Source organism: Ambystoma mexicanum, chromosome 4q (genome assembly GCF_040938575.1).
Source record: "Ambystoma mexicanum isolate Mex_15411 chromosome 4q, UKY_AmexF1_1, whole genome shotgun sequence".
Classification (NCBI taxonomy): Eukaryota; Metazoa; Chordata; class Amphibia; order Caudata; family Ambystomatidae; genus Ambystoma; species Ambystoma mexicanum.
The window spans coordinates 896,571,419-896,594,683 of NC_090928.1; the positions used below are offsets into that span (position 1 = coordinate 896,571,419).

Genomic DNA, 23,265 nt, shown 5'->3' on the forward strand with positions numbered 1-23,265 from the left:
TGTTTCTGCCTTGCAGTTTGGGGCCTGGAGACATTCCAACCATTTAGTATACAAGCATGTCACAGTCACCATGTACTTGTTCCCCCTAGAGGAGCAAATCACGGGCCCAATGTAATCTACTTGCAAATCTGACCATGGCAGTGTCATCCCCCTCTTTTGGAGAGGTGCATGGTGTGTGAGGGATGTTGGCTGAAATTGTGCACAAACAAGACACCCCTTCAAGTATTGGTCGAGGTCCTGCCCCATGTGTGGCCAGTATACAACCTCTCTTTAAGATTTCAAGTGTTGTATGAAACCCCCTATGACTGGCTGTGGCCGCATCATAGGCGTGACTTAACATCAGGCTTCGAAATGAGGTAGGGACCACCCACTGATCATGGCCAGCTAGGGATCTCCTTACCAACAAACCGTCTTGGATTCAGAACATTTTTGTACATTTCATCAACACTCTGAGGTCCTCTTTCCCTATGTAATCAGTATCCGTCAGGGGAAAGTTCCCTGGGTCCTCCATGTGTTGATAAAACTTACCAATTATTGGATCCCCTTTTTAAGCCATAATCAAATCAGAATCTGGGGTCTCCTTACTCCATTGTGCAGTTGAGAGGTCATTGTGAGCATTTGTCTGGGACCTAGTGATAGCAGTGACCTGGATTCCCCCAACAGGGACTCTATCTCTATTAGATCCCCTTGGATGGCCCCGGTTTTGGCCAGCTGATCAGCTAAATAATTTCCTGTTTTGTCTGGTCCCTCTACTTTGGAACGACCCTTGATCTTTTTCCTGGAGAAGGTCATCCCATTCGAGGTGACCAGATCATCAATGTTTTGGATTAACTTCCCATGTTTTAAGGGTTTGTTATTAGCACATAGCATGCCTCTGGTTTTCCAATTAACCAGGTGCTCCACAAACCCGTTCCGTACATAATCTGAATCAGTGATTATGACCAGTTTGTGGAGTTGATGTTGGACAGCAATGAGGATGGCTTGATGCACAGCCATCAACTCTGCCACTTGACTACTTCGGGGACCAATCTTACCGTGTACCCAGCGGAGGGTTCTGGGGAATGAATTCACCCATGCATTCCCTACGCCAGCCACAAGTTCTTTTTCCCCGTTGTTGTCAACATGGTAAGAGCATCCATCCACATAGACTGTGGGCATTCCCTTACACTTGTCTTCTTCAAAGACTTTGTGTGGGGAATCAAAGTATGCCTCCATGTTGTCCTTGATTTTTAGACTCTCGTCCTCGAGACAGTTTTCTCTGGCACAATCATGCAAGTCAGCCAGACCTTGCGCGAGGGGACTCTTCTTGTTTTGGCCTCCACAGGAAAGCCTTGCATTGACAGAATCCAGGAAGTAATTTGGGAATTACTTACATTTCCGGCCCGGATTCTGTCACTTTGGAGATATTGCAGAGGCTGGTGTGGAGTCTCCACTATGATGTGTTCCCCCTGGATAAACCGGCGGTAATTCTTCAATACCCACACCGTTGCCAGGAGTGCCTTCTCACAATCGTTGAATTTTTCCTCCACAGAGGATAAAGTTTTACTCACGTAGGAGATTACTTTATTGACCTTGTCATGCTTTTGGTATAATACTGCGGTCAAGCATGTATTAGAGAACCCAGTCTCCAAGAAGAACTCCTTGTTTCTGACGGGGTAAGCTAGGCAAGGCGCGTGGGAAGGGCTTCTTTTGAGTTGTCTGACTGCCTGGGCTTGTTCTGGAACCCATTCCCACTTGATCCCCCCCCCCCTTGAAAAGATGAATCAGGGGTCTGGTGATCTCTGCGTAGCCCTCAATGAACTTTCTATTGTAATTAGTCAGTCCAAGGAGGCTCCTTAGTTCCCGCAGAGTTGTGGAGTCTTTGAATTTCTGGAGTGCTTCCACATTCTTTTCCTGGGGATAGACACCCTGAGGAGTAATCTCATGCCCCAAAAAATGTACACGGGTTCTACACCACTGTGCATTTTTGAAAGGAAAGTTTTGCTCCGGCAGCCCTCAACTGTGTCAGAACATAACGGATCTCCGCTATGTGTTCCTCCACAGTTGGGCTTTTGATGAGAACATCATCTACATAGGCCAGGTTACCCCTCTCACCCAGGTCGGGCATGGCCTTATGTAGGAAAATGTTGAACTCATTGCCGGAGTTGATGTATCCGAAGGGCGTCCGTGTCCATGTGTACTGCTGCCCCCCAAAGGTAAAGGCTAGCTTGTATTGGTCCTCCCTACTGACAGGCACAGTCCAGTATCCATTGGTCAGGTCTATTGCAGTGAATACCTGTGACACCTGGATCTGTGCCAGCTCTTGGTCAATGTAGGGAAGAGGCCATCGGGAACTATGGACCTGTTTGTTGAGCTCCCTAAGGTCGGCGCAGAGTCTCCACTGGCCGTTTGGCTTCAATATCCCTAGCACCGGATTATTGAAGGGGCTGTGGACTGGACGGATTATCCCACGGGACTCAAGCATCTTAATTATTTCAGTAAGGGACTCCATTGATGCAAGAGGCAAGCGATACTGCTTCACAAACCCTGGAGTCATGCCAGGTTCCATGGGTATTGTTGTTGTGTGGATGTCGGTGCGACCACAGTCATGAGTCCACTGCAAAGAGATATTGAAAATCCAAGAAAACTTGTTTCAACTTTTGCTTCTGCTCCAGAGTCTCACAGGCATCAGCTAGGTTGACTCTTTCAACCATCTGCCTGAAGCCTGGAAAGCCTTCTGGTTTCGCTATCTCAGCGGCCTCCTCCAGCTCGGTGGAGAAGTCCCTGGTCAAAGTGCTGATTTGGACTGGTGGCTTCAGGTGGGAAAGGCAGCCCTCATGGAACTTGAAAATCACCTCATCCCTCCTGAATTCACAAGTCACATCTTCCTTACCATAAGGGCAGGAAGTGTACACCAGGAAGTTCCCCCCATGCCGGGTAAAGATCCTGTCTGGTGTTGTGTTGTCATCACTGTCACTGTCAAAACAGTCCTTGGGGGATTGGTCCTAACATTTCATTGCCTAAATCAATGGAAAAATGTCGGTCATCAACCGCCATTCCAATAATGGTGCCTGCGGCTAGAGTGATACTGTGGGATGTCTTAACCCACTAGTCCAAGCCCTGCAACATCACTGTGCATTGCTGGCAGCAGAAACATCATAATGGCCACCGGAAAGCATGCTGCTTGCTAGAAATCACCAGGAAGTTCGCAGTGAAAAAGCTGAAAAATAGGCCACCATCCACTTTTGCCTATGTCAGTGGTAACACAGGAGACCACTGCCAAAACCCATCATTTGGCTGCCCACAGAGCAAAATAATTGCAAAAGAACAGAGCCGTTTTAAAAATCTGTTTTTATTTGTTGTCAAATTTGCAAAAATCATGGCTCACAAACCACCCAAAAAGATCCAACCTCCTTATTGGGTAGTCAACATCATTCTCCTTCCAGAATCTACATAAATATGAGGTCCACAGAAGTACATGTTATCTGAACAAAGTCCACTTTTGAGGATTGCTTTCTGGAATAAATTGGTCAAAAATTGGTGTAATACCGTTACTCGCCTCTATCAGAAGCCGGCGATTTAAAACCATCATGTGTAAAGTTGAACATTGAACTCAAACTATGCCAAAGAAAGACTTGCTATCAGAAGCCTAAGAGGTGGATACAATTCAAAACTATATTCTGAAAAGGCTTGAAGTAAGAAATGTTTGATGTATTTGTGAAAAATGTGAGTTATATATTAAGGCAAGACTATTTTTAGACATTGGGTTAAGAGTTTAAGTTTCCCACACTGTGCTTCAAACAAATTCCACACCTCCTCCCTGAAGAAAGGAAACTTCTCTATGCCCTTGGCTAAGAAATTGACAGGCAGTTGTGAAAAGGAACTAGGAGGGGGACCCTGGCATGTTGCTCTGAGTGCAGACAAAGGAGTCTTTGGGCTGGATAGGAATAGTAATTCGGGTGTGATTGACAACAAACTGCTGGCAGGAAGAAGGACATGTGATCCTCGGAGTCAGCCCAGCTCTGGAGTGGCGGACCAGACTGAAATGTGGATTTAACATTGGATTAAATATATGTTTAAGGAAAATACTTCTAAAAGATTGTACCGAACAGACAAAAATGTGAAACTTTGAGATTGTTAAAATTAAAAATGCACTCACAGTTTAAGACTAAGCTGAAATCCGTGTGATGTTCTGAGACTAAACCCCGGAATCTATTCATATTGTAGCTACTGTGTTCATGCTAGGAACGTCAAAAAATACAGAAATGTGCGCAGAAGGGATATGCATGCATGTATAAAAATTGGTGCAGAAATAACATTGAGAAACCCACCAAAAGCGTGAAAAAGTTGTCAGTTCTGAACCAAAGCTCTTAGGAAGATGAGAGTTGAACAGAAGAACAAATTACTCTCTTACCTGGTAACGTTCTTTCGATGGGATGGTCCGACGACGTATTCCATATCTATGACAGTAATCACCACAGCTGTGCTGCTTCGGAAAATCTTTTGGCGTCTGCGTCCTGCGTCGAGGACGTCGATACGCCGTCCTCGAGGACCTCCTCCGATGGCTGACATCACCAGATGTTATAAGTAGGACGCACAACGCCCGTAGCCTCAGTTGTAGTTTTTTCCCAGAACGTGTGGCACCAATCTTCTGCCAGTATGACCACAGAAAGCCTTGCGGAAACGTAAGCTTAAATCGCATAAGAAATTCTGTAGCGGAGTAGGCAGGGAGGGAGCGATATGGAATACGTCGTCGGACCATCCCATCAAAAGAACGTTCCCAGGTAAGAGAGTAACTTGTTCTTTGAGGGGGTTGGGTCCTCCGACGTATTCCATATCTATGACAGACTCCCAAAGCAGTACCAACGTAAGGAGGAGGGAAAAGAATTTAGAATATACAAATTTAGAATTCCCAATCAAATTGCAGGGTAAAGGACCACCTTGCCAAAGGCCAGATACTGCCCCCGGATAGAATCGAGGGAGTAGTGACGTACAAAAGCATGGACCGAAGCCCAGGTGGACGCATCACAGATGTTAGGAATGGGAACACCCCTCTGCAGGGCAGTAGAGGCAGCCATAGCCCTGGTAGAATGGGCCCGTAAGCTTACCAGAGGGTCCTTACCCGCCAAGCGGTAACATTCGGAAATTGCCAAGATGATCCATCGAGACAAAGTTTGTTTAGTAACAGCTTGTCCAAAACGCCTTCCAGCGTAACCAATAAAGAGTTGATCGTCCACCCGGGACAAGCGTGAAATGTAGAAGCTTAAAGCTCTCCTAGGATCCAGCCTATGGAGCCTCTCTCCTTTTCCTTACCAGGATGTGGAGGAGGAAAAAATGCCGGAAGAATAACCTTCTGGCTTAAATGAAATTCCGACATCACCTTCGGAATAAAGGAAGGACGAACTCTAAGGACAACCCTATCCTTATGAAACACAGTAAAGGATGGCTTAACTGAAAGTGCCTGTAACTAACTAACTCTGCAAGCGGAATTGACCGCCACCAAAAACACAGTTTTAAGTGTTAACAGTCTCAAAGGACAAGAATGCAAAGGCTCAAAGGGAGCAACCATTAGAAACTTGAGAACAAGGTTCAGATCCCAACCGGGCACGTGGAAAGGTGACAGAGGGAACACATTAGTGAGCCCTTTCAGAAACTGAGAAAATCAAAGGGATTTTAAAATAAGAACACTCCTCAGACGAGCGCTTAAATATAGACAGCGCCGCCAGGTAACCTTTAATGGTACCCACTTGCAGGCCCTTGTGGGCCAAAGAAAGCACAAAAGACAGAACGACAGGAATGTCACATGAAAAAGGATCCACATTCTGAACTCTGCACCAGCCGCAGATCTTCCTCCAACGGCAACGGTACAGGGACTTTGTGCCGGCCATCTGGCCGAAAGCAACACCTCCATCACGTCTTCAGGGAGGTCCCAATCCTTATACCTCAACCTTTCAGAAGCCAAGCGTGAAGGTTGAGGGATCTGACCTCTGGATAGAGAACCTGACCCCCCCTCCCGTGAGAGCAGATCGTCTCGGTAGGGAAGACGACGTGGAGGGCAGATGGACAAGTCCAGAAGGTCTGGGTACCACGTCCTCTGGGCCCATGCCGGAGCAATGAGGATCATCCGGGAACCGAACCTCCGTAACCTCCTCAGCACTTGCGGAATGACGGGGACTGGAGGAAACGCGTACAGCAGCGGGAAGGACCACTCCACCACGAATGCGTCCCCTAAAACTCCATTTGGAGGAAATCCCCACGAGCAGAACCTTTCACACTTCGGTTGACACTGGAGGCGAAGAGATCCACTTGAGGGGTCCCCCAAAGGGAGAAGATCTCCAGGAGAATCTCCTGAGCCAGCTCCCACTCGTGAGAGATCGTGCTCTGCCTGCTCAGAGCGTCGGCCGTCTCGTTTTTGTCTCTGCCCAGATGAACTGCTGAGATCGAAATTTCGTGCTGGATGGCCCAGAACCAGAGCTGCATCGCCTCCCTGCACAGAGGAAGTGACCCTGCACCCCCATTTTTGTTGAGGTAGTGCATGGCCACTGTGTTGTCCGTCAGAATCAGGACATTCTTTCCTCGCACAGTCGGCAGAAAAGCCTTCAGGGCAAGCCTGACGGCCCTCAGCTCCAACAGATTGATATGGAGTCTGGACTCCGACGGAGACCAACGACCGCTGACGGTCAACTCGTTGGCATGAGCTCCCCATCCCGTGAGGGATTCGTCCGTCACAATCGTCACCTCCAGCCAGGGTAGCCAAAAAGGAGCCCCCTTCATCAGATTGCCTTCAACACCCTACCACAGAAGGTACTGGGCAACCGAGGACGGCACCTGAACAGGGTCCGACATCCTGCCAGAGGACTGAGACCACTGGAGCTTGAGTGCCCATTGCAAAGATCTCATCCACAACCTGGCCACTGGCACCAGAAGAATGCAGGATGCCATGAGGCCGAGCAATCTGAAGAACTCGAACGCAGGGAGACTCTGGGCATGTTGGAACTGGTGCACCATCTGCTGAATGTGATGAGCCCTCACCTGGGGAGGAAAACACTGGCCGAGGGACGTGTCAGCACTGCTCCGATATACTGGAGCCGCTGAGTTGGTGTCAAGTGGGACATCTTTAAGTTGAGGGAGAAGCCCAGCCTGTGAAGGGAGTGGCAGGTGACGGACAGAGGATCCAGGACTTGCTCAGGAGAGCGTGCCCTGTTCAACCAATCGTCCAGGTAGGGGTAGACGTGAATCCCCCCTTTCCTGAGATACGCTGCCACCACCACCATGAGCTTGGTGAAAACCCTCGGGGCGGAGGTCAATCTGAACGGCAGGACCCGAAACTGAAAGTGCGAGTCGCCAACCGCAAACCTCAGGTACTTCTTGTGCTTGGGATGGATCGGCACATGAAAATAAGCGTCCTTGAGGTCGAGAGACACCAACCAGTCCTGAAGTTGAAGGGCCTGGAGGACTTGAGAGTGAGTAACCATCTTGAACTTGTCCTTCCTGAGGAGTTTGTTCAAACCGCGCAAGTCCATGATGGGTCTCAATCCCCCGTCTTTCTTAGAAATCAAAAAATAAGGGGAATACCATCCCTTGTTCCTCTCCTCTACAGGCACCAGTTCTATGCCTTTCTCCAGCAGGGACTGAATTACCTGCGCAAGGAGCGGATCCGGACTCTTCAAAGAGAGATTCCCTGGTGGATTGTCGTGAGGCCTATGCCGGAAAGGAAGACAGTAGCCATGGGCTATGATCTCCAGAACCCACACATCTGAAGTAATGGCATGCCATTCTACAAGATGCTGCGCCAGCCTTCCCCCAACCGGCGAAGCATGGGCCTCATGACTGAGCAGAAGCGGCTGCGGCGTTGCCTGAGGATAAAGAGGCAACAGCGTGCGCAGCCTTGGCACCTCGAGTACCTTGCTTTCCACCTCTGGCACTCCTACGTTTGCCCCTTTGACTTGCAGCTCCTCTCGCTTTACTAAAGGATGAGTAATAACGAAAGGAACCTCCCCTCCACTGCTGTCCCCTTGGACGAAAAGGCGGAGGTTGGCGGACTGCAGCGCCCAACGACTTTGTTGCAGCTTTGGAGGTCTGCAACCTCTCAAGGCTCTCGTCAGCCTTGCTGCCAAAAAGATGTTCACCATAAAAGGGCATGTTGAGGAGCCTGGCTTGCACATCAGGAGCAAACCCTGACTTCCTCAACCACGCAAACCTGTGTATCACGGTGCTCGCCGCCATGGACTAGCTGACACAGTCTGCCATGTCCAAACCCGACTGAACGGACTCACACATGGCATCCTTGCCAGCCTGAATGATAGCAAGAAAACCATCCCGTTCGTCCCCTTCGGGAATATGTTCAGCCGCTAATGAAATACAGTTCCACAGAGTGTGCATGAAACGTGACAAGGCACATACAGAGTTGGCCGCCTGAAGAGCCATACCCCCTGAAGAAAACACTTTCTTAGCCTAGCCATCAAAACGCTTGTCGTCCCTATCAGGAGGGATGGTAGGATACGACGCCTGCTTTGCTGGGACCGTAGCCGCCTGCACCACCAAACTCTCCGGAGTGGGGTGCATGGTCAAGTAGCAGGGGTCACTACTGGCTGGGCGGTATTTTCGCGGCAAAGACTTGCCCACTGCCGGAAGACTCTCCGGAGCAGTCCAAGCCACTGCCACCCTTCTTTGCAGAGCCATATAGAATGGCAGTACCGGGTCAGTGAGTGGACCTTGGTCGAGGATATCCGTCAGGTCATCCTGCACAAAATCAACTGGGGACGCCGACCACCCCAAGTAGTCCGTGACCCTCGACATAAGGCGCCGGTACGACTCGGCATGGGTGCCAGGCTCAGGCCTACAGAACTCCACCTCTGGAGAGGTGTCCAGCCCACTGGCATCATGCAGTGACTGACGCAGGTCCTCAATCTGGCTATGACCAGAAAGAATCTCATCTGGTACCGTATCCGGAACCAACCCCACTTCAGAACCCTCTTCCACCTCGGAAATATACTCCATAGGCTGGAAAGTGGGCATTGAATAAGGGAGAAAGACATGTTTTGCCTTGGCCAGAGCCTTTCTAGGGGGTTCCCCCGTGCCACAGGGTACACCCGACACCACAGCCTCGAAAGGCATCGAGGGCGTCAAGTGAAACGGCGTCGACGTCGAGCGCAGCGCCAACAGCATCGACAGCTAAGACACCAGCCTCGAGGGCGGAGCCCCGAGCGTGTCCTTCGACAGCCTGGGCGCTGATGGCGTCGACGACTTCCTCAGAGGCGGAGCCTCGAGAGAGTCCGTCGACGACCTCAGCCCCACCGGCCTCGACGTCTTCTTTGAAGACTTCACAGGTGCACACAGACGCGAGCGCGTCGAGGACCGGGACCTGGAACGAGCATGACTAGAACGATTCCCCTTGTCCGAGTGGGACCTCTCCCGCGAATCGTGCCGATCACCCGAGCCCGAAGGCGTAAAAGCAGTGTCTCTAGTACGGTCACGGCCAACCCCTCGTGGAGGCGCGGACAGACCGGAGCCCTGCGATTCAAGAATCGCCAACATTTTCTTCCCAAAGGAAGCCCAATCCTCCGGAGAGGAACGCTTGGTAGGATAAGAAACCCGCCGACGGGCGGAGTCCTCGGATGAGGACGGGAAGGCGACCGATGACGGCGCTTCTGGGAGTGCTTCGAAGAGGCAGAGGAGTGGCGAGACCCACTCCGGGACCGAGACCCCCTAGACTTACGACTACGATGCAGAGAGCTGCCCCTCGAATTGTCGACACAATCATCCATGTCGTGGGCCTCCCCGAGGCACCAGAGGCAGGCGTCGTGCAAGTCCATCACTGACATCTTGGACCCGCAGTCCCCGCACTTCTTGAAGCCCGGACGCGGGGTGGAAGAAGAGGAAGGCATCCCGATAATACTTCACAAACGAACAGGTTCGAAGAACCTAAAGAACAGAAACTCCAAAGAGTCGAGGCACGCCGAGATCTCCGAAGCGAACACGTTCACGTAAAAAACAGAACTGAGGCTACGGGCGTTGTGCGTCCTACTTATGACATCTGGTGACGTTGGCCATCGGAGGAGGTCCTCGAGGACGGCGTATCTACGTCATCGACGCAGACGCCGAAATATTTTCCGAAGCAGCACAGCTGTGGTGATTACTGTTATAGATATGGAATACGTCAGAAGACCCAATCCCCTCGAAATGTACCTTAGGCAATCTGTCATGGAATTTATGTTATATTAACAAGTTGTGCATATTGTAAATATGTTTTTTATGAAAAAGAAGATACTTTACAGAGGAAAGGGGAGGGTTTTTCCCCTAAGCCATAAACATGACACATGATGACACAGGATGACACGCTGCTCCTTTCTCCAATCAGGGGACAGGGAATCCTCTGTCCTATCAAATCCTTAGAGGGTTGGGCATAGAGAATCAGCCTCCCCACCCACTTTGGAAATACATAAATAGGGACTGCTGAGGACTGGCAGGACACACACTTCCACTCCTTAAATGATTTCTTGGCGAAGCACCCTGCAGGAAGATCCAGGCTCCCGGAAGATCCAGACATACATCCAGAAACCAGACTCCAGAACCATGCTCTAGAACCAAACTCTAGAACCTTGAAGCAGAGAGGCCTAACCCAAAAGCTGTACCCTTCTCAGCAGGCCTTCAGAATCTTTTGCAACCTAATTCTAACCCCTAAACTTCCAAGGGGCATCTCAAAATTCAACAGCCTGGCTGAGCTGTTTTGCTATTCTAACTAGGAACCCTGTGCTAGAACCCAGATCCAGACCCAGAGGGCAGAGCTGTATCCAGAACCCGTCAGATCCAGTCCAAGAGGCCGCGCAGACCGCAGTGCCATGCTGAGAGCAGAACCTAGTGTTGAGACCTGTCCGGTGGCAAGAGAATCCCAGCCAAACCCTTGACCAGATCTTTGACGGGGCCCACTCCATTCCAAAGCCATAGGAGTGAGTATCTAGGCTAGAACTGTCCATAGTCATCTCTTAGTTTAAAGTAATCCTATTCCATCCATTCCAACCTATCCAGAAATGCATTATAGAATCTTGTGTCCATCCTCAATTCTTCTCTCCTCCACATAATCCTTGATAATTGTGGCCTCAATCATCTATGCGCTGATACTTTTCTGAAGAGGGACAAGTGTTTTGATGGACAGAAGTCAGAGCGGAGGTGCAGCTGTTCTGGTGGCTGCCTGTTGAGTGTCTTGCTTCATAGCTCCTTAGTATAAGTCCATATTGATTCCGAATCTTTAAAGCGCAATCTTTCATTTTTGAAATCTTGACTCTGTTTCTGAAAAGGCTACTTTCACTAAAACCTCGAACTTTTAACTGTCATTTTAAAGCTAAGATCCTAAGCTTTCTAACGAACCTAAAACGACATTCCAATACCTTATAGTTTTCCGTAATCACGTTTCACTCACACAGAAAAGTTGCCGCGAATTGCATTTTGGTTGAATTTCACCACATGTCAGAATAGCTGTTTCTTGTTTGCAACTGCTGAATTTCGTTTTCAATCTGATAATCATTCATAATCATTGCTAGTGTCGACCTGAACCAATCCAAAGTAACTCTCACTAGTGCTGAATCCCATTTAGTGAATTAAAGTCATTTTTAGCATTTTTCCCATTCATTGCAAACCACATTTAAAAGTGATTGACCGGTTTTAAAATCATACCTGTTCACTCTAAACTTGCTGGGGGGAACTGGGATTGAACTGCATTATTGATTGCATTCCTGAAACCTGTGTGCCCTCATTTCCATCTCTTCATATTGCATAGTGGGGGGGAGTGAGTAGTAACGGGGAAAAAGTGATAATATTGTCTTTTGATTGAAGTCATATCAAGTTTTATTTCTGTGTTGCATTTTTTCCTATCTTGCATTTCCTTGAACCCATACAAAGTATTCTCTGCTACCTTATCCTTCCTATTCCTAGTCCTAAGTGATTAAAGAGATTGTTGATATTGTAATATTACCCATTGCTGATCACCATTCATATTCTTAAGTGTGCTATTCAGATATTCTATTCGTAAAAGTGTGATATATATATTGTTCAATTCTTCAAATAAACCTTTTAATTTGCAAAACAAACCTACTTCTTGCCTCAGTGAGGTCGGGAAGATTCAAAGAGAGGGGCGTTATATAAGGGTTCATCATCCAGATTTAAAGAACTTTTGACATAAAAATATATAAATAAGGGTTTCCATTGGCATCCCAGACTAGGCATCAACTTAGTTGGAATGCAGGATTGAAATCACTTACAATACTCTAAGTCGCTGTTATCCACCTCTATTGGAATGGTTTCATGTTCTATGTTGACTAATGGTGTTGGGTTTACCCCTAATCCTTGCTGTTGGAGAGAAGCATTTAGATGAATATAGGCATCAGGGTTTTTCAATTTCTGTCCTCTTAACTTTCACTTCCAGGGAGAATTGTCGGGTCCTTTCTGGGATGGTGACTTCCTCTCCAATCTGAATTTCAACTGCATAAGGCAGCAGTTGAGCTCACCTAAATGCCTTCTCTGGAACATCAAAGCCCATGGTATTATCCGCTAATCGGGACCAAGCATTGAAGTTTATTAGGTCCAAACTAATGGCAAAGCGATTGAGAATGTCACTGCCTAAGTAAAAGGCGGCAGTGACGTCTCGCACGACCCAACAATTATGGACTATGCTCTTGTTGCCTATGGAGATTTTGAGCATACACCTGCTTGGCAGGAGATGTTTGGAATTGGGCGCTTCCAGATCCATTTCCCATTTGTCTATCAGTCTAAATGTGGGAATGGCTGGATCTTTTGGGAGCTGGCGAAACATGGCTTCGCTGATGAAGCTCTTACCGTTGTTCACACACTTGGGCGAGAACGGAGTCCTTCCCTTCATTTAACTGAACAGGGATGAACAACTGCTCTCCAATTTGCTGAATATCAGCCAGGCTCTGAGCTGATTTCACATCTTTCTGGACTATAGGAGTGGGAATGTCCGATTGTGGATTGGTAAAGAAGAACAACTTACTTCTTATCTGGTAACGTTCTTTCGATGGGATGGTTCCTCCGACGTATTCCTTATCTATGATATTTGTATCTCCAGCTTGCTGGCCTCGGAAAAAAAAATTCCCAGTAGAGGGCGCTGTGCGTCGACGTCCGTCGAGTAGGTGCTCCTCGACAGCCACCGTATCGACGCCGACGTCATCATGCCTATAAATGGCCACGCGCAGCGTCCGTTGCTCAGTTCCGTTTTACTGCGCTTCGTGTGCCTCGGAATACCGTTGTTCAGTTCGTCAGTCGAAATATATTCATATTTCCTCGAGAAAACCAACTCGTACTCAATGGCTTCCTCCTCCGACCCGACGACTCCTCGGTCCGGTTTAAAAAAATGCTGAGACTTTGGGAAGAAAATGTCGTTGACGGATCCTCACAGGATCTGTTTGTGGTGTCTGGGAATCGAACACCAGTGTTTGGAGTGTGAGGATTGCCTGTCCATGACGGCGAATGCCTTGAAGGAGCGTAAGGGGAAGCTCGAGAGAGGTAAGACAGTTTTAACTTACTCGAAAGTTTCCGCGGTAGAGTCGAGACATTTGTCTCCTCACCGTCGAAAGCATTCTCGGTCTAGGTCTCGAAGTGGCTCCCACCACTCGTCGAGGTCTAGACACTCGAAAAAGAGACGTAGAAGATCTCCTTTGTCGTCGTCTTCTAGTTCCCCTGAAAGAGTACATTGCCCCAGAAAACACAGCTCTCAGGCTGAGTGGGAGGAATTCAGAAAAAAGATGCTAAGCGTCTTCGAGAAAGCTGCCTCGACCCCCTCGAAGTCAGCTGAGGGTGATACCCCGGGTGAAAAGCCCAAAAGATCTAAACGCTGCTAGTCGCAGCACCCGGCGAAAGAGTCGACCCGAAAGCGCCATGGGCCATCGGGAAGTAAAGCATCTTCGACGCCATCGTCGAAAGCCCCTTTGAAGCATAGATCGGCGCCATCGACGCCGTTATCGAAGGGTTCTTCGATCCCCCCCCCCCATCACCAGTCTGTTGTCCTACTGCTATTACTGTCACGTCTGGAATTTGGTTGTTCTGGAAGTGAAATTTGACTTGGTCAGATTTTTGTTCAACCATGTGGCATGTGCCGTTTAAACTAACATGCACGCATTTGTGTAAGGGCATTGCAAGGGCTGTTACCGCTGTGATCCCTGCAGGACTTTCTGACAGGAGCGGAACTGTGGATCGCTTTGGGACTTTATTTGGAACGTAAATCACGGTACTTGCAGTCAACATCAATGCTAGCAGCAAGGACTGTGTGGATTGAATCTAAAAACAAACGTTTATTTTGAATCTAAAACAAACGTTTCATTGCTTTACAGTGACTTGTGGCTCCGCCTCTGAGCCCCGGCTCCCAGCATTCCCTTTATCAAGACTAGCACACATGCATTCACGCGCGCGCATTTGTCTGAGGGCATTGCAAGGGCTGTTACGGCTGTTAAGCTGAAGAGCTGTGAGCGGAGAGTGAGGAATACTTTTCAAGTGATTTATTGTACTGAAGATTTATTTTCATTTATTTTATTTTCTTTTACTATTAGTTTCTTTTCTTTACTTGACATAATCTTGATTTGTGAATTGTGATCTTGAGGTTATTTGGTGAAGAGGTTGTTAAATGTTCACGTTACGCACACGCATTTGGCCAGCAGAACAAGTGAAATTGATTTAGCAATGGTTACGCCCAAGTGGGGAGCTCAAATACCTAATGTTCCACGCAAGATTGTGTCACGCTCAAGATTGCTCTCTAACACGGTGGACATTAGAAAATTTTACCCAGAATGTCCATCTGTTGGCATGGCATTGAACGCTGTTCCTATTACAAGAATAGACGTTCCTAATATATCTGATAAATCAGAGCGGGTGGTAACGAATGCAGAGGGGGAGAAGGAGCGGACTACTCCAATTGATTTATGTTCACCCTCAGTCTCCCTGATGATGGCCTTTTCACAAAAAGATTTATTGGGAGAATTTGTCATGCCAGTAAAAAAGACTTCTGTCACTCCAATAGCAAAAAACATAGTGACCACGGTACAGATACATGTAGCAAATATAGACGGCCTAATGGAAAATGACAAAAATAACAATGTGGTGAATGATATGTGCGAGGAACAAAAGAGTGAGCAAGGTGAAGTGTGTGCAATTATGCCTAGGGATACAAATGCAAATATTCAGGAACTGCAATCTATAAATATAGAGGAAAGAGAGCAATTGTCTCAGTCGCCAGTCTTGTTTGGTGACTCACAGCATGAGTCACCAGTGCTTTCCATATTCTTTTACGCAACCTACAGCGCGACAATCTAGGGTAAAAGCAATAGATCAAAACGAAATTGATGGACAAGATGCTACATTAGGAGCGGAAAACACTACAGGCAATGAATACAGCCCTATATGCATTGGTAAAACTCTATGATTCCTTAGATTCACGTCTTTCGGACCAGAATTTCCTACTTAAGGAATCGGTGGAAGCAAGAATGACACATGAATTCTACGTCCTCTCTGGGGCCGTTCACGCATGCCCCGTAGGACGTAGCGGTATAAAAGCCCCGCCCCCCGGGTCCCGTCAGATTTCGGCCCCTCCAAAGTAGAAAGGAGAACCTGCTTATGCACATATCTTGCACATTGCATTCCGGGGAGGCTGGTGGGCGCATGTGAATCCATGAAAGATACCAACGCTGGAGAAATGGAGTTACAGGTAAGAAACTACTCCCTTCTCCAGCATTGGATCTTTCATGGATTCACATGCTTTGAATAGATTGTATAGCCAGTATCCTAAAAGAAGGAGGTGAGAATGCAATGTAACATACACCACAAAAAACACCCCAAAACCTAATATATAGGCATGTAAGCAGCAACATATTTTCTGATATATACATATTCATAATACATACATATATATATATATATATATATTGCTCAAAACAGACACACTAAAGAACCAGAATAGACAAGGCAAAAGACAAAAGCTTAACCGTTTTTGGCTTACCTCATTGAAACAGATGGCGCAGAACTGCCCTTCCCATTTGTACTTCATCCGCATGCTGCCTTTCCAGGCAGTAATGGCGTGTGAACGTGTGTGGGACTGACCATACCGCCGCCTGGCAGATGTCTGTCAGAGGAATTCCTGCCCACAGCGCTGTGGAAGAGGCTGTCGATCTTGTGGAATGGGCTCTAGGGTGCCCTTGTAGGGGTCTCCCGGCCTTGGAGTGACAAAGCAATCGCCGACGAGACCCATCGAGCCAGTCCTTGCTTGGAAATTGCCTTTCCTCTCGTTGACGGACCGTATGCGATGAACAGCTGTCTGGTAGTTCTGAGTTCTTGTGTTCTTTGCAGATAAAATTTCAACGCCCTTTTCACATCTAGAGTATGAAGAGCCTTTTCCGCCGTCGATGACGGGGTCACGAAGAAAGTAGGGAGAACAATGGTCGAGTGTTTGTGATAGACCGTCGGAACTTTCGGGACGAAAGTAGGATTAGTTGATAGCACCACTTTGTCCTTAAAGAATCTCATATATGGGGGGTCTATGACCAATGCCTGTAGCTCCGATACTCTTCTAGCTGATGTAATGGCAATTAAGAAAGCCAGCTTCCATGACAGGAACTGCATGGATGAAGAGGACATTGGCTCGAAAGGTGGCTTCATTAAGGCCGCCAACACCACATTTAGACTCCATATTGGGGGGGAACCGCTTCGTTGGGGGGAAAGTTCGAAAAAGACCCCTCATGAAATGTTTCACCAGCCTGTCGCTGAATAACGGAGAGGACTGTCTCCTCCTCGTGAACCTTGAGATGGCCGCCAGGTGCACCTTTATGGATGACGAGGATAACCCACTCTCCGCCAGGTGAAGAAGATTCGGTAAAACTTGTTCTGGAGTTACTTCTAAAGGCCGTATTTCATGTTGCGTTTGACACCACATACAGAACCTTCGCCACTTGCAGATGTATGACTTGTTGGTGGAAGGAGCCCTAGCCACCTGTAGAATTCTCCGGCAATCCGACGAAACTTTCAAAGAGCCAAATTCTGAAAAGTCAGGAGCCAGGCCGTCAGGTTGAGGCTGTCCGGATTGTGATGCCACACCGTTCCCTTGTCCCTGGACAGGAGATTCGGAACCTTCTGGAATGTTATCGGTTGTTCCAACGACAGATGCAGCAGGTCGGAAAACCAAGGTTGTCTCGGCCAATACGGTGCCACTAGAATGACCCGGCATTTGTATCTGCATATATACTGTACAGTTCTCCGTATAAGGGGAAACAGAGGGAAGGCGTACAGGAACTTGTCTGTCCATGGAAATGAGAACGCTTCACCTAGGGATCCTTTCTGAGGCCATCTGCTCGCGAACTGCTCGCATTTCTTGTTTTCCTTCGTTGCGAAGAGATCCACTGAGGGGTGACCCCATCTTTTGAAGATTTTCTGCAGCTGAATGGTGTCCATCTCCCACTCGTGTATCTGGGCCATGCTTCTGCTTAGGGAATCCGCTTGTACGTTCTTCACTCCTGGAAGATGATGAGCCACTATAGATATGTTGTGTTTCAAAGCCCAATGCCATACCTTTTGAGCCTCCCTGGACAGGGTCCTGGACCTCGTGCCGCCTTGTTTTATCAAGTAGAACATGGCTGTTGTGTTGTCTGTCAGCACTCTTACTCTCAACCCCTTGATATGTGGGAGGAATGACCTCAAGGCCCATCTCACTGCCCTCAGTTCCAGTACATTGATATGTAGGAGTGATTCGGTCGGGGACCATCTGCCCTGGGTTTGGTAGTTGTCCATGTGTGCTCCCCAGCCTGTCAGGGATGCGTCCGTGATGATGGTTCGCTGAAATTCTGGTTCTTGTAGAGGTAAGCCTCTGTCCAGGTTGTGAACGCTTTTCCACCATTGGAGGGCTCGGATGATTTCGTCGTCGTCGACGGTTACCCTGTCTGACCACCGACCCGTGGCCTGCTTCCATCTGTCCGCTAGGAATTCCTGAAGTGGCCTCATGAACAATCGACAGTTGGCTACTAGATGGATGCAGGAAGCCATGAAACCTAGGATCGCCACATACTTTCTCACTGAGAGTGTGCCATGTAAACGTAGTTGACTCGTCAGTCGATTGATCTTTGACATTCTGTCTAGGGAAGGTTTCACTATTCCCGACTGGGTTTCGAATTGAGCTCCCAAGAACCTTAAGTTCTTTGATGGCCTTAGAGAGGACTTTTCGAAGTTCACTGCGAACCCCAGTCGTTGCAGAAGCTGTAAGGTAGCCTGTATGCTGTCGTTGGTCGACGCCGAGGAGGATCCCCTCACAAGCCAGTCGTCGAGGTACAGGTATACATGATGCCCTTTCTTTCTCAGCCAGGCTGCCACGGGTGCCAAACATTTTGTGAACGTTCTTGGGGAGGATTTGAGACCAAACGGAAGCACTGCGAATTGGTAGTGTGTCCGACCTACCATGAACCTCAGAAACTCTGTGTTTTTGACACATAGGTATGTGGAAGTACGCGTCCTGTAGATCCAGCGACGCCAAAAAATCTCCCACTTGAATTGACCTGATTACTTCCTGCAGCGTGAGCATTTTGAATTTTTGGCTCTGTAAGGTCTTGTTGAGGTCGCGCAGGTCGAGAATGGGACGCCACTTTCCATTTGGCTTTTTTACCACAAAACACCGTGAGTATACCCCTTGGCCTTTCTGCGATGCAGGAACCACTTCTATGGCACCTTTCTGTAACATAAGTGCTACTTCCTGAGGCAAAACGTTCAGATGTGGTTGGGGTAGGAATACCAGTGGACATTTTGGAGGTTTGCATTTGAATACTAGCGAATGTCCGTACCTCACTGTGTCCAACACCCACTGATCTGTTGTGATGTCCTCCCATTCTTTGACGCAGCGTGACACTCTTCCTCCCAGAACAGTGCGCTTCCCGTCTTTGCTGGTCTTTTTGTTTGTTCGTCGACGAGGGATAGGCCGGTCGTCTCTTGGATGACTGGAAATTTCTGCGCCGGCTTGAGTTTTGAGAGGCGCGTCTATATCCCTGGGAAGGGTATGCTGATCTGCCAAAGGATCTATCCCTGGATGCAGAGAATCTTGAATTGCCAGATGCCCCTTTAAAGGGACGAAAAGATCGAAAAAAATTTCCACTTTGAAGGGCATCCAACGAGCGTGCCGTATCCGAGTCCTCCTTCATGCCTTTCAGGGCCTCATCCACCTTTTCTCCAAAAAGAAGGTCACCTTCGAAGGGCATGTCCAATACTTTATACTGCACCTCAGGCCTGAAGTTGGTGCACTTAAGCCAAGCCTGGCGTCTAAGAACAACCCCGTTGTTTACTTCTTTAAAGCCCGACTCCGCCAGGTCCACCGCTATGTTAATTGCATGATTCAACGCTTCTTCGCCCTCTCGTACCAGAGACATAGCCATTTTTCGATGTTCCTCCGGAAGGTGGTCCAGTATAGGGGCTAGTCTGTGCCACATTTCCCTGTCGTACCTGGCAACAATAGCCAAAGAGTTGGCTGCTTTCACAGTTGTAGCACCCACGGATAGTACCTTCTTACCAAACACATCTTGGCGCCTTGCCTCATTATCCGGAGGAGTAGAGCACTTGTGTTGGGCCCTCGCTTTCCTTGTCGCTGCTGCCGACACCACTGAGTCAGGTTTAGGTTGGGACGAAAGACATTTCGGGGTAGAGTCTGGCACTTTAAACTTCTTTTCAATGCGGCCTTTGACAGCCGGTTCAGAAAACGGGTGACGCATGGTTTGAACACCCTCTTTCCAGACATGATCTAAAATGGGTATTGAGAATACTGAACGTCTATTCTTACCCATATGGTCGAACAGAAAACCGTCCTTTTTCTCCTCCTGCTGGACCAAGCCAAATTCCTTGCATGCCTTTTCCATCATTGAATGAAAGGCGCCAATATCATCTGGTGGAGACGGGTGAGTGGGGCTCTTTGGTGTTTCCAATTCAACATCCGACACCCAGGATGGATCCCTAGATGGAGACAGGGAGATATCCGATACCGATCCTCGGTCAGATACAGAGTCCGACAGCTCTGACAGTCACCGGAACTCTGGTCGTTTGGGTTGGACGATGTGACGGGCCTGGCTCGTCGACGGGAGGCGTTGACGGGTGCACTGGTGGAAGCCTTTCATCCAACGACTTCAGCAGCGAGTGCAATGAGGACAGGACCTCCATGGACAGGACCGATTGTGAGTTTGAAAACTGGGTAAACACCTGAGAACAGGTTGCTCCTGATGGTGACTTGGCTCGGAGCCCAAGATCTTCCGTGCCCGCAATCCTGAAGCCGTCGTCTTCCTTCGAGGAAATCGACGCTGCTTGTTCCTGCAGCAACGTGTCCGGCAACACCAGATCAAAAACCTCTGGTCTCCAGGCCTGAACTTCGGTCGACGAGGGCATCGTCTCCGTCGTCATCAGCGGGTTGATGACGGGGGAAACCAACTGCGTTAGCGGCAGTGAGGACACTGACTGGTTTGTCGTCGACGACGGTGGGCCTGCAGGTGGCTTAGGCGGTCCCGCCTTCACAGAGCTCTCCCTGCGCATTTCCGACTCTCTACTCGTGGCAGATCTATGAGGATCGCCCAAGGAGGATTTTGGCCTTTCCTTTCCATGTTTTTTCGACGATGAAGACTTTTTTGAAGATTCTTTTGAAGAATCTTTGGAAGAGTGGCTTCATGGAACATCCTTTTCCGCCGGTCGAGTTTTCTTTGCCGGTGGTTCCGACGAGGCTGAACGGCGCGGGGCCCCCGATGTTTTCGCCGAGGCCACGCTGCGCACGGAGCCAACCTCCGACTGAGGATATGCTCCCGCCCTGTCATTTAACCAAGACACCAGTCGCCTACTCCGATCTTTCAGGGTTTTCTGGGAAAAACCTTTACAAATTTCGCACTGGTCTGCCGAATGGTGAGGGTGGAGGCAATATATACAATCTAGATGGCCGTCCCCCTCGTAAACCTTTTTCAATCTGCACATGGCGCACGGGCGGAAGAGCGGTTTGCCCGACATCCTGGTAAGACCACTAAACTTTCGGTCAAAAACTAGTAATTTCAACAATAACCTAGAAAGTAGAGGCTACGCGAGGAGATCCCACTATCTTTGGAGACGGTTGAAATCTGACGGGACCCGCAGGGGCGGGGCTTTTATACTGCTACGTCCTACGGGGCATGCGTGAACAGCCCCAGAGAGGACGTAGATGTGGATAGGACACACAAGTGTCGGAAGTTTTTTCCTATAGGAAACGACTATATATGTGTACCGAGGGTTCCCAGTCTGACGACGGGGAATATTCTAAGCATGTGAATCCATGAAAGATCCAATGCTGGAGAAAGTTATTAACACTGCCCGATAAACGAGTACAGGACAAAAGTGCTGCAATTGTGAGAAAATATGCTGCCTTGGCTAAATTAAAAGGGGCAAACAATGCAACCCAACCAAGTACTAAAGGACGATTCTGTATTGACAGAAAATCCTTGCACGTCACAAAATTAGATAAAATATGCACCACTAGACTACTTGGTACAAGAAATAAAGAAAAAAGAGGGGGAAGCTGTAGAGGTTAAAATGACCATGGTTGGGTAGTTTGGAGAAAACTGATGAAGTTGTACAAGTTGACCCTTCAATTCAAGTTAATATGACACTTGAAGAGCGTAGAGAAGAAATTGAAAAATCCTTGAGACAATTTCTGGTAAGACCGGTAGTGACCTTAAAACAGGTAAATGAGGATAATTCAAAGTGGTTGCAAGAGAAGACAAGGAATGAGTTTTCGAGTCAGCCTCGGGATAATCTGGAATCAACCAGAGGGTTTGTAGCAAAGCAATCCGAATTGAGGCCGTATCAAAACACTCCAGTCCTGAACATCCCTGAATCAAAGAAAACCTTCAATTCAAAACAAACTGAAAAGAATGAGAGATTGACTGGCCGACAAGACGGTTGTAATAAATCTATGCATGTAAGCCTAATAATGCAGTGTAGGGGAGGAGAATATGGGTCGTATGATTTAAATAGATCATCGGTGCTAAATATTTTTGGAAATGTCCCACGGTTACAAGGAGTGAAGTCATCTGATTTAGCCCAAATTGAATTTATTCATGAATATTATAGAACAGTGGTTAAGATATGGATGACATTGAATGTGGTAAAGGATGCTATATGGCAGGAAAGAATGGAAATGTATCAAATTGGGTTTATGTTGCTTAATTTGGCTGAGAAAACTCAAATAATTGAGGTAAATCAGCCTAAAATATTCAGAATGCCTGAAAACAATTCTTAGAAGCAAAACCCTATGTCGGTCTCTTACTCTACCATGCATGCTGAACGACCTTGTGCAGTAAGCTTCCCTGCCACTACTTCAATGATAAAGAGATGATGGCTAAATAACATCTTGCAAAAACAAGTCGTTAAAGTGGCTTTATGGAATACGAGAGGAAATGCGCATTTAACTTCCTCTTCAAGAGCTCAGTTGGAGCAATACGACGTACTTATACTTCAAGAAGTGTGGTTGGATTCTGTACCGGCATGGGAAAGTCATCAAATTGACTTGATAGCAGCAACCAGTAAAAATCGAGGTAGACCTAAGGGAGGTTTAATGGTGATTGTAAAAACTGGTAATGAATGGAAGCTGTTGCCCTGGTACTCTCCAAACAAACATATTCAGTTAGTCAAGATCAGACATAACACCAAAGTTATCGCTTGTGTAAATATATATTGGAACCATGTGGACATAAAAGACAATAACTTCTTAAAGGACATGGGATACTGTCTAGATTTAATAGCTAAAGACTCGTTGATAAATTACACGATTGTAGCTGGTGATTTGAATATGAATTGCTTGGAGAATGGCCATGGGAAATTAACAGCGACTGCAAAGCAATGGAATTGGCTGATGAGAGAGAGAGAGGTTTGAATATGGTGAATGGTGCCATCGATGGAGACATTCCTCCCAAGCACACATGGCGCAGGGATAAAACAACATCGCGGATTGATTACATTTTTGTAGATAATCATATGTTTAATCTCCTAACTGCGCTGAAAATATCTGAACTTACACAGAGTGATCACAGTATATTGGCCTTGGATTGGCAGTGGATTGTTGATAGTGAATGTGAGGATAAAAAACAAAAGTATCAAAATTCCTTGATGTTGTCAGCAAGGGTTAATTGCTTTAGATGGACTTCGCCAATGCTGACGGAGCTCTTGAAGGCAATCTCATATCCAAAAGATATTCTTGAGCCAAATGTAGAATATCAAGATGGTAACTATGTAGCTATACTACATCTATTTAAG

General features: G+C 47.7%; 1 protein-coding gene across 1 annotated transcript in view; it reads right to left on the reverse strand.

The window, feature by feature from the left end:
- Positions 1-23,265, reverse strand: part of DYNC2LI1 (dynein cytoplasmic 2 light intermediate chain 1) — an 809,324-nt gene that overhangs the window by 491,325 nt on the left and 294,734 nt on the right. The window lies entirely within an intron of this gene.